Source organism: Mesoplodon bidens (genome assembly GCF_964165515.1).
Source record: "Mesoplodon bidens genome assembly, chromosome: 10".
Classification (NCBI taxonomy): Eukaryota; Metazoa; Chordata; class Mammalia; order Artiodactyla; family Ziphiidae; genus Mesoplodon; species Mesoplodon bidens.
Window position 1 is genome coordinate 98,840,194 of NC_138172.1, and position 13,167 is coordinate 98,853,360.

Below are 13,167 nucleotides of genomic sequence, written 5' to 3' on the forward strand. Positions count from 1 at the left end.
GATGCCACATGCCGCGGAGCGGCTAGGCCCGTGAGCCATGGCCGCTGAGCCTGCACGTCCAGAGTCTGTGCTCTGCAACGGGAGAGGCCACAACAGTGAGAGGTCCATGTACCGCAAAAAATAAAAAAAATAAAATAAAATTTAAAAAGTGCTTATTACTGAGTCACTTGGTGATTTGAGGAAAGAAACTTTCTAGAAAACACACAAAAAATTTCTTCTTAATGTCTTCCAGTATTTAAGGGGGACCCTATGGTATCCTGAACCCTACCCATCAACCCTACATCTGTTGTCCTTACCAGAGTTTAGTTATTCACAGATGCTGTGGCTCAGGCCAATGTCATCCACTTTTTCTGTGCACTGCCAATTTTTAGCACCTGCCAAATATTAAATCCTACATTAATCATGCTAAGTTCCTTCCCACTAGAAGCTCACCATCTAAAATGAGGCAGATGCATAAAGGTTTAATGATGTGGCATAATCATTATAAATATAGGAGGATATAAAAAACAAAGCCCTTCTAGCTACTCAAGGATGTGCCAGGAAGACTTCGCATAGGAAGTGACCACTGATTTGAATCTTTGCACAAAACAGTTTTCTAGACAGAACTCACATGGAGAGCGCCCCCCGGGAATGCAAGGAGACATGTAACACAGTGGGAAAGTAATTTAGTATATTTAATGGCTAGAAAAAGCAAAAGATAAAGCTGCTTTAATCTAACATGGGCATTGTGGTTTCTTTTAACAGTTTTATTGAGGTACACTTGACATGCTGTACACTGTGTATATTTAAAATGCACAATTGTTGGGGAGTTCCCTGGTGGTCTAGTGGTTAGGGCTTTCACTGCCATGGCCCAGGTTCAATCCCTGGTCAGGGAACTGAGATCCTACAAGCTGCATGGTGTGGCCCAAAAAAGAAAATGCGCAATTGTGAAGTTTTGACACGTCTATGCCGGTAAAACCATCCTTACAGTCAAATTGGTGAACATATCCACCAGCCCCCAAAGTTTCATCAGATCCCTCTGTAAGCCCTTCCCCCAGCCCTCCGTATCTCCCATCACCAAGCACTGCTTTATATCACTATAAATTAGTTTCCATTCTTTAGAGTTTTACATAAATTGTGTTATGCAGTATACTCTTTTGTTTGGCCTTATTTCATCCCCCACAAATACTTTGAAATCTATCCATGTTATTGCAAGTACCAATCATCCATTCCTTTTTAGTGCTGAGCAGTGCTCTGTATATAACACAACTTGTTTATTCACTCATCTGATGGACATTTCATTTTTTTTTCTAGCTCTGGGCTATTACAATAAAGCAACTATGATCTCCTAAGTACAAGGCTTTGTATGTATATATATATCTCTTTTCCCTTTAGTAAATATCTAGACGTAGAAGGGCTAAGTCATGTGGAAAGTATACACTTACTGTGTTAAGAGACTGACAAACCATCACAATGGGTCCACCATTTTGCATCCCCACTAGAGGTGAACAGGGGTTCCATCTACCACATCACTGCCAACAGTTAGTGAAGTCTATCTTTTTTTGCTTTTAACTATTCTAAGTGCAGTGGTATCTTATTATGGTTTTAACTTGCATTCCTCATGATTATGATTAATAATGTTATCATCTTCTCATGTTCTTATTGGCCATTCACATGTCATCTTTGGTGAAATGTTTGTTTTGACTTTTGTCCATTTTTTTTTTTTTTTTTTTTGTGGTATGCGGGCCTCTCACTGTTGTGGCCTCTCCCGTTGTGGAACACAGCCTCCGGACGCGCAGGCTCAGCGGCCATGGCTCACGGGTCCAGCTGCTCCACGGCATGTGGGATCTTCCCGGACCGGGGCACGAACCCGTGTCCCCTGCATCGGCAGGCGGACCCTCAACCACTGCGCCACTAGGGAAGCCCTGTCCATATTTTATAATTAGGGTGTCTTCTTTTTGAGTCTTAATCTTCTTTACATATTTTAGATACAAGTTCTATATCAGATAGATGATCTACAGATATTTTCTCCCAGTTTGTGGCTTGTCTTTCTTCTCTTAATACTGTCTTTCAAAGAACAAAGTTTTTAATTTTGATGAATTCCAATTCTGTCAACTTCTTTCTTTTTCTTGGTAATGTTATTTTTGGTGTCATATCTAAGAACTCCTTAAATTAGGATCTCTGGGAATAGGACCCAAGCATCATTTCTTTTAAAATCTCCCCAAGTAATTCCACTGTGCAGCCAAGTTTGGGAACCAGTGTGCCATATCAGTGCTTCTCAGCCTTTAAATATGAATTCAACTCATCTCGAGATCCTCTTAAACTGCAGATTCAGATGTAGTGGGACTGACGTAGGGCCTGAGATTCTGCACTTCCTATAACAACAGCAACAACCATCACCAAAACATAAAGCTGATGAATCAGGCAGTCAGAAGCCAGACAAAGGAGAATTGAGGGTGCTATTTTAAGGAATTTGGGAATTTTAGTTTGATTATTTTGGCATTGGGGAGACATTGAAGGGTGTATAGTAAGTGAATAGCATGACTCTATTAGGGTTTAGAAAGATCACTCTGGTAGCAAATGAGGAAAGACTGGTAAAAGATAAGACCTGAATCAGGGACCGTTTCAGCATATATTCTGTAATCCAGGAGAGAAAGGAAGGGTAATGAAGTGTGCATCTCAAGTAAAGGGGTTGGATGTGAAAGACATTTAAGAAAATTGTGTCATTGACTGAGTACGAGGATGAGGGGAAGGATGACGCCTATAATAGCTTTGGACACTGGGTATTTTAAGGTGTTATCACATTTTTCAATATAAGAGGAGCAGGGGTGGGGTCGGGGCTGCACTGGCGGACACAGATGTTGAATTTAGACCCATTAAGGTTGAGAAGACTTTGAGCCGTTCAGGAGGAGCTATTCAATAGACCATTGGTTAAATGGGTCTTGAGTTCATGAGGAAGATAGGAACTGGAAGTCTACATTTGGGAATTAGCAGGTATAAGGATAGTTGATGCCAGGTGTGGGGATATTATTGCCCATTGAAGATATAGGACATGAAAATCAAAAAACGTCTAAAAGTGACCACTTTGGAGGTCACTAATGTCATGCTTAAGTAGGGTGAGAAGCAGAAGCCTGAGTACAGTGGATTGAAGGGTGAGGGAGAGCCTCTGTCTTCAGGCTCCTTATTGATCACCTTGCAGGGTAATTATTAGGTTACAGGTGCTGACTGCCTACTGTACCATCCTGAGCACCTGGGACTGTCTTTCCAGAATGCCAGCTTGGGAAGGAAACCCTTCCTCCATCCCTCTGGCTGCTGGAAGCATCGTGAGGTGTAAAATATGAAGACCAACTGTCACACACTCCAAATCAGAGGTGAAAGAGGACAAGAACCTCTATGAGCACGTCTCCCGGAGACACAGTGCAGAAATGCTCTTTCTGCAGCTTGTTTTTTAAGACTCCCCTCTGTGATGACCTTGGCCTTCTGGCTCAGGGTCAGAACAATATTCTTGGAGGAAAAGGGTTGACCCAAATTCCAGAAGTGTCTCCCCCACCAGGTTTATTTCCACAGCCATACTTCCACTTTTCTAGGAGCATGCCTTACCCTAATGTGGACTTGCATGCTGGGTTTGAAAGATCAAGGGCAGCCCTCACCGCACCAGACATAATCTGAAACATTCCCATTTTGTTCTGACTGTTGAGACAAATCCTAAAACTTCCATGTGGATGTAAATGCTTTATCATAGGAGAAATAGGTCTCCAAGTTGATAATTAGACTAAGTGCACAGTGGGTTTCTAGATTCCTTCTTCCTCTTTTTTTTAAAATAAATTTATTTATTTACTTACTATTTATTTTTGGCTGCATTGGGTCTTCGTTGCTGTGTGCAGGCTTTCTCTAGTTGTGGCCTTCGTTGCGGTGCGTGGGCTTCTCATTGTGGTAGCTTCTCTTGTTTCGGAGCGCGGGCTTCAGTAATTGTGGCACGTGGGCTCAGTAGCTGTGGTTCATGGGCTCTAGAGCTCAGGCTCAGTAGTCATGGCATGCAGGCTCAGTAGTTGTGGAGCACAGGCTTAGTTGCTCCAGGGCATGTGGGATCTTCCCGGACCAGGGCTCAAACCCATGTCCCCTGCATTGGCAGGTGAATTCTTAACCACTGTGCCACCAGGGAAGTCTCCCTTCTTCCTTTTTATTTTCTCCTCCTAGTAAATGTTGTCTTTGTAGCTTTTAAGGCAATGTTTGTGAGTATGTGCCTTGTTTCATTTAGTCCTGGTAAGGTGAGGGCAAAGTTTCTGTGTATTTCATCACTATATTCCAGCCAATCAAAAAGTGTGTAAAGTAAGCACTGAGGCTACTGTGAAAAGGGGGCTGTGCATCTTTAAAGGAAACTGCAAGGAAAACCCTAACCTCTCTTAATTTACATATGGTGACATTTTGCAGAAATATTGAAACATTAGCAGTGACATAATGAAATTCTGCCTATCAGCCATGGAAGGAATAATGTTACTGTAAAGGTAAGCCAGCCACAGTTTGTTATCACGAAAATATTCTTGCCAAGAAACATATATTTAGTGAGGCATGATAAGGAGGGACTTTTCTCCCCCTTATATTTTCTCTCCTGGGCTATCCATCTGCCTCTACAGATTTACTGCGTGATCACTCCCTTCACATGCTAATTATGTGCAGGTCTGGTGAATTTGTTAGTGGTGACACTTCTGGGACCCAGTGGGACTGCAACTCATTATGTGGCAATGTCCAGATATATCAGATATTATTAGCTGTCATTAATCTGTTGTGGAAACACTGAGAGTTAAACTAGAAAGAGAGCGGAAAAGGGCATGCAAATGAAGTCTGAGAACAGCCTGAACCCCAAAAGGTCAAAAGAGAAATCAGCCAGAAAGGGACAACAACCAGCAATGGACACCACTTTGCTCCTGATTTTTCACCCCAATAGCTAACTAGGTGCATCAGGCAGAAGGAGTAAAGAAGCATCCCTCAGCCATTTGTTATTTTAATACCCCTTGTGGCCGTTTCACTGGCACTAACCTTTTACTGTAATTATGTACAATAATACACATTATCTGTTATCTCGTCTGAACCTCAAAGAAACACCAGAGATAGGCATTTGACCATAGGGCATATTTCAGCTCCAATTTTGTACAATATTTCCTAGGACAACAAATTTTGAAATACAAAGCTTGTTGTTGTTGTTATTTTAAATGGTATAGTCTTTGAACTCATAGCTTAAGCTGTTTCCTCCCCTTGGAGTGTTTAGTCTGTATCTGCGCCCCACCCCCTCCCATCTCTGCATGCCCAAATTCTAATTGTTCTTTTAATGCTCAGCTAAAATCCATGTAATCTCATTATCATCTGAACTGCCATAAGACCTTTCCATATTTTAATGATGTATAACTGTATAACTTATATTCTCTATAGTTATCTTTCTATCTATGTATCTATCTATCTATCTAGTTCCCTTTAGTGGATCATAAATCTTCAGAAGGTGAGAAAGTCGAAATCATCACATTTGGGGCTTTAAGTCTTAAACAATATGCTTTGGATCTAATAAGAATCATGCAAAATTACTTTTTATAAAAAGCACAGAAAATCACATATATAAATGGTTTTATAATGGAAGTATGCATTATATAGGTATGTATATATTTTACATATTTGACATACACATACAAATGTACATGCATGTAGTAGAAGCACATATACTAAAGAGAGTAGCAGCTTAAATAGTACATTAAAATGCTTCATTTTCTCTACTTTCATTCATTCTTTGTTGCTGTAAGAACGTATCTTTTATCCATTTTTCAGTGAATCTATAGTCCCAAGCAAGAGCCCATCTTCACATACTGAGAGTAACTCAGAGCTCCAATTCAGATGCCTTCTATACTATTAATTGTTCATTTTCTCTATATTCAGGTTGTTTATATTTTAAAGAAAGACCTTGCAGGGATTCCTAGGATTATGCTAAATATTTTAGTCTGTCAGCTAAGCAACCTTTATGTTGCCAAACTGTGAAGGACCCCAGAGCATTCATAACTGTGAGTTGACTGAGACCATAATTTTTTCTTCATCGATGATTAGCTTCCTAGCGGGAGCAGGCATTATTAATACTCCACCCACATCCCTTTAGTTCACCCTCAAAGGTACTGGCAGACAGTCCTATTCAAAGCCAGAGGCTTCCTGTGTTCTCCTGCCCCAGAGCATTCTCCAGCTATGGAAACAGCCAGAAGTTTCAGGGAGTTAAGTCCCAGGAGTAGTCCTCAAGAAATGAGAGATGGGGGCTTCCCTGGTGGCACAGTGGTTGGGAGTCCGCCTGCCGATGCAGGGGACACGGGTTCGTGCCCCGGTCTGGGAAGATCTCACATGCCGCGGAGCGGCTGGGCCCCTGAGCCTGCGCATCTGGAGCCTGTGCTCCACAATGGGAGAGGCCACAACAGTAAGAGGCCCGCGTACCACAAAAAAAAAAAAAAAAAAAAAAGAAAAGAAATGAGAGATGGGAGTTAGTGGATAAATACACCAGCTTCCTTGAGCTTCTGTGGGGTGTATCTAAGATACGTTCTACTTAGTATCTGAAAGGGTCTTGGGTGGGACTAAGCTTAGTCCTCAGTAATGAGAACCCCCTTATTCTGACATCATTCCCTTCCTGATTTCTTCACTACATCTCCATGCTTCCTGTGACAACTCTCAAAGAACTGTATGAACCAAAATCCTGACTTAGCATCTGATGTTGAGGGAACACAAACTGAAATAGCATCCTAGGAAGCCGACCCTCACAATGGCATTCTGGAATTCGGTCACCCACTGATAGGATGGCAGCAGTGTCTTATCCTGGTGATGAGTAGGGTGGTGAAAACTCCTGTATCACAATGACTAGCTCTCTCACCTGTGTTGGAATACAGTGGCGGTACAGATGAAGGGGAGGCATCAGCACTTAGACAAACAGTCATTGTAAGGATCGCTGAGTTGGCTGAGTTTTGTTAGTTGCTGTAAAAACCTTGATAAAAGGTGATGATATGCTCATCCAACTATCACGTCAGAGTACACTGTGAAAGTCAGAGGACCTCATGTCACGGTTTAAAGAGACCCTTATCCTGCACATCAAGAACGGACCATAATGAAGTCAGACCCACGATTTGATCATTGGTGGTGGAGTTAACAAACATAATCAATTTACAGCCCTGGGAAGTTTTCCATATTCAAGTCAGGTCTAATAGAGAAAGAAAGGTCCTTGAGACCTAAAATAAAGACATTTGTGTGGTGCACTTGAGAATCTTGTATCCTAAGAATCGCCTGAATCATAGAAATGGTGTCCTCTGCGTGGAAGATCCACAAAGACCTCACATAAAGTAGATGCCTCATTAAACACTGCTCTTTTTCTTCAAGATCTGCCCCCCATCTCGCCTTATTATTCCTATATCAAGAACTAGAATTAGTTCTCAGCTTGGCTAAAATAACAAAGTATTGTTCCTACTTGGGAAGAAATGGAGTATTCACCAAATTATTCACAGGTCCTGAATAGTGTGTACTGGCAGGAACAGAAAGAATATGGATGACAATGAATGAGTGTTGACACAGGAGGTCCTTAACATAACGCTGGATAGAGGAGAGATTATTATTATTGGGTACTTTTTGATTTTTCTTTTTCTTTTCTTTTCTTTTTTTTTTTTTTTTTTGCGGTATGCGGGCCTCTCACTGTTGTGGCCTCTCCCGTTGCGGAGCACAGGCTCCGGACGCGCAGGCTCAGCGGCCATGGCTCACGGGCCCAGCTGCTCCACGGCATGTGGGATCTTCCCGGACCAGGGCACGAACCCGTGTCCCCTGCATCGGCAGGTGGACTCTCAACCACTGCGCCACCAGGGAAGCCCTATTGGGTACTTTTTGAGACTTAGGATTTAACATGCTGACAAGGATACCTGAGCCTGTCTTAATTCGTTGATGGGACGGCTGCTTGTAGGCTAGAAGATGACTTTGGCCTATAGAAAATAGGTGGGAATAGATGGCTCAGGAAGGTGGGCATGGCAGACTGGATACACTAGAGAAGGTTAGCAAACCCGCCAGCCAGCTTTGTTCACAGAAGAGGTGCTGTTTTGGAACGGGGATCCCTAAGTTCAATGGGGATAATAAGATTTTAGGCAAAAGTGTTCTCCTGAGGGTTATAATTTAGACTTGTATCCTTTCAAAGTATTTACCACAGTACTTTATAAATGGTTGGGAGGACATTCTCTCTTATTGTAGGGAGTGAGATCACTCAATTTTGTGATCTTTTAGTTGACTTCTGGCTATAAATTTGAATAATTCTCTTGAAATACAAGTGATAAACTTCTTCTCCCATACTTTCTTCTTGTCTTCCTGTTCCTTAAGACTTCTCTCAGTGTCCCTCTTCTTTCAGTATCCCTTTACTTCTTGCCCTGCCTGCACCACCTTAACTTTTTCTGGAATACCAGACTTGCATGCAGTCTCTGCAGACTGATCACTGAAATAGGCCAGAGCATATATGCTTAGGAACCAGCCCCCCGAATTGCTTTTCTACACGTAATCTCAGTACAATTCTAATTCTTCAGCCAGTCCTATAATTGTCAGGTTGTATATCACTCACTTCTCTAGAGTTAGATCATACCTCTAGATATGGAATCCAGAGCCTAACCATTACAGATTGCTTTTATTTAGTTCTCTAATCTCTTCTGCCAGATTCAACCTAGGGCCTGAAATATTTTTAAAGTCTTCTCAGTTTTAAATTTCCCTCTACTCTACTGCCAACCCATTATTTTAGTTAAGTGAGTGATGCTTTAGTCTAATTTTTTATTTTTTTTCTTTTTACCAACTATATGCTGCCCTAAAACAACTTGCAATATTCTACTGTTTATTTGGGGCAGCATCCAACTTCTGGTAGCCCTTTCTTCTGAAGTATTCTCCTCTAAACTAAAGACCTGGATTATGCTCTTTACAGACAGATCTTCCCAAACAATGACCAAAGCCATCCTAACTCCTTATAGGCAACTACCCAAGTGTTTGGCTTCCATCTGTTATCTGCAAATTCTGGAAGTAGGACTATGTTAGTCTAAGTTCAGTGCAGAAAATAGAGATCACTCTAGATATTTTAAGCAAAAAGAGGCTTTCAGAAATAATTACAGAGAATGGAGTAGCAGGAAACAAGAAGGCAGCTCTAGAACTACTCTAAGACAAAACAGGTGCAATGTAAGAATCAGGAAGCCATGGCAATGCTCAGACTGGCTTTTGCAAATGTCTCTCAACACCCGCATTCCATGGTCTTCCTTGGTGTCAGAATCAAAATCAAGGAAATAGTCTCTGCCTCACCCTTACCTTTTGGATCTTTTGCCAGTACATCTAATTAGAGAGACCACATTCCTAGCCAGAACCCTGGTTGTAAGACAGTCTAGGAAATGCAGGTTTTAGCTTTTCATCTCTGTAGCACAGAGGAATACAGAAAGGAAGTAGGAATAGATGCTGTGTGCCAGTCAACCTTATCCAGCCCGAGAACTGAAGATATGGCCTCCTCCCTTCTTCATTGTCCCCCCTACCCGACTCAGGTGCTTTGTGGATAAAACTGCCCTCCTCTGAACCTCCTCTGCTGCAAGGACAGTAATCCCCCACCCTCTTCCCCTCCACCACAACTCCCTCCTCTTTGCTGCTCATTCACAATTTTCTAGTGACTCATAGTGATTTGTACTCAATTCAAGTCAAATATCTTCCATGATACTTAAGAGAGACCAGCTTTGTATCAGGAATTCAGAGTTCCTAGCCAGTAACTGTTTTTCTCCCTTGGATAGCAATTGCTTATTCCTCTCTTATTAAACAATCAAGAAAAAGTGTAAACTTGGAATGTCCCTCTTCTCTCACACCATGATTCTCAATTTAATTCCAAATGTCTGACGTACAGTTTAAGGGCTCACAAAAGACACTAAAGAGTGTACTGCATGGTGAATGAGTTCATTAAGACTGCCATATTATTATTTTCTCAGTTGTATATGCATGTACCCCTAGGTGCTGTCCAGATGCCTTTACCAAATTGTTCTTTTTGAGATGTCCTTCATATTTCTCATTTGAACATCCAAGTGTGAGAGTTTCTGCTATCTGCCTCAAAAAATTCCTCAATGAACCTGGGTGGCCTAGATGGGATCGAGAGAATCATTCACAAAGTACAAATATGTGAAGCTTGAGTATGTTTTAAGTTCTTTTTTAAATCTTATTTTCTTTCTAGTTCACGCATATCCCTTTACATAAAATGACACTTTGTGGATTTGAGCGTGTGTCTTGTTTAAGCAAATTATGTGCAGTTTAACTGAGAACAATGACAAAGTGTAAAATGTAAATGTAAATATGTGGTCAAAGTATGAGCAAGAAAAACAGAATGTGCTAAACAAATATCGAGGGTGACGTTTCCTGTATATTAGTTATGAGAATTAAATATTAAATGTTGTAGACTAAATCCCCATCTATACACCCTGTAGTAAAGAAGAACCAGCCTAACTAAACACCCAGAAGGCTATGAAATATTAGGTGTTTCCTTGACTCAAAACCTGGAGTAGCTTTAAGCCTGGGTCACAAGCTGAAATGCCTACAGAGGCGAGGAAAGTGGCCTAAATGAGTGAAGCTGATGAGGTAAAAAATGAAGTATTCGTTGACACACAGCCTCAATACTGAGGATTAGTAAAGAATGATGGGGGCTATGGTGTACTGAGGGCTCAAATAAGGTCTCAAGACAGTAACTGCTACTCAGGAAGGCAAGCTCACTACTTCCGGAGCTTCCAATTTTTCAAGAGAAACCAAAATCGTGGATTTCTACATAAAATGTCTCAACTTTTAAATGTTGTGATCAATGCAATTTATAAACAACAACTGGAATTGTAGGCTAGCATACCTATACCGAGGCTGGATATGGCCTGGGGACACCAGGTTTTAACAAGTTTCTTATGTTATTGCAACTCTGAGATGAGGAACATCTATCTAGAAAGAACCATTAATTGAGGGGCTGTGTCTACGTCCCCCCCCTCAGTCCTTGACAAACTCCTTCAAGTCTCTCGTTAATACCATTTCCTCCAGGAAGCCTCCTCTTAGCCCCCTTCCACCCCAGACCAGGTGCGGTGCTCCTTTGTACTCCCAGTGTAACCTTGACATCCACTGTCAAAATCCTTATCAAAGTTATGGTTACTATTTTGTTAACTGACCATCTGCATGGCCTGACTAAAAATTTTGTATGCAGAGCTTTTGTTTATCCATCATTTTATCCTCAGTCCCTAGAGTGATGCTCACATACAATAGATGTTTAATAAATGAATAAATAATACATAAATGATGCAATATGGGAATTAAGTTATCTTGTTCTATTGATACAACTATGCTATACAGCATAAAATAGAGAATAGGATGATTACAAGGTAAAGCATATTAGCATTTTAAAAACTAAGTTTCAAGGCTGAATGATCAAAACTGATGTACGTATTTGGATATTTAATCGAGTTTTGAAGTTATTTGAGGAATATTCACTTTAGCTTCAAATTGAATGTCTGTGGGATTATGAGTTCAGTTATTTTACTTGGCCTCCTCTGGTAGTTTATTTCTAAATTTGAGTAATTTTTCCTGCTGAATTAAGTGCACAATTGACTTCATTGGCTAAACTGGTATCAAAGGGTTTTGGAAAAAAGCCTGGATCTTTCCTCTTCCTTGAAAGTTTAAGGTAAATCTGCCTTAGTTCATATCCATATGTAGCAAGTGAAATGAATTAGGACTCAGGAAACTCTCAGATTCATTTCATGGGACTCATTTGTGTAGCAAGTTATTCCAGGAGGTTTTTGAAAATATTCATGCACAACGTTTTATCATAACCATTGGACCATTCAGCTGACCTAATTTCCCAGTCCCGTTCTTATTTTCCAATGCTTCTAATTGGCCCAATTGTATCAAAAATTACACTTGTTGTTCTGGAGAAAACAGTTTGGAAATCATTGTGACAGTTTCTTTTAAGTTTCAAAATCAAAATAATTGAAAAAAATTGTTTACAAGTTAGTCATTTCTCTTATGGATTAGGATCTAAAGCACTAAATTAAATCAAATGAGCTACTTCGTTTATTCTCTGGTGATTTTCTGCCTTAAGTGAAAGAAAAAATTGGTAACAGGTACCAAGACTATTGCATATTACAAAAAAACAACACATGCAATTAAATCCTGTGGCTTATGGCCCCAGATCATCCTAATATCATTTAATAATAAATAACCCTAGTGCAGAGAAAACTTAAAGTACAAATGCACTTTAGTTGTTTAGGGAATGGTTCAACCAAGGCAGCCAGTTTCAAGAGAGTTGTTGTAGTAATCTAGCCATGTGGATCCCAATCTGAATTGTTAGAAGGGAAACAAAGCCTGTTCACATATTGCCTCAAATGGCTTATTAGCTACTGTTATAAGCAGCAGTGTTGATTACAAGAAGTATATAGGACTTCAGTTTCTGTCCCCTAAAACTTCCCCAAAAATATGTCGCTCACTTTGCTTAAGATGAATATTTTTATCTAGTTAAACAATCAATGCAGATTGTTTCACAATTGGTAATAAGAGAGAAGATAGTACACTATAGTCACATTTGGCAACCGTGAATGAAACTTGCTTTAGATTCCTTGTCCACCTTGAGCAAAATGCATGCATATTGTGGGACAAAAATATTATTGAAAAGAAAACCAGAAAAAATTGCCTTTTGACTCATAACATTATATAATACTATAACCTTGTTCCTGAGTTGAAGTTGCCAGTGTTCAGAACAATTATGACAGGCCATGAATGTCCTAAATTAAATAGATAATTGATGTATTTAGTACTCAGTGGATTCCATTATTCAGTGCCTTAAGCTGCCAACTGGGACATGGGACAGTTCATCTGATAATTTTGCTTATTCCATTCAACCATGTGAATGTTACGTGTTGGAGCAATGGAAAAATTTGGCCCATTTATAGTTTAGAAATTATTTTTAATTCTGTAGTTTTTACTTCTAAGAATCCTTTTCCCAGGAACTTTGTATAGTTTATGAAATATTGCTGGAAATTTAGTAAAAATCAGGATTTAAAATTACATGATTTTTCTTATTAATGATCCTTTATGCAATGAAGCACGTTCATTGCTGTATACTGATATCATCCAATAGAACACATTGCATTCTTCTGTTTAAATAATACAGCT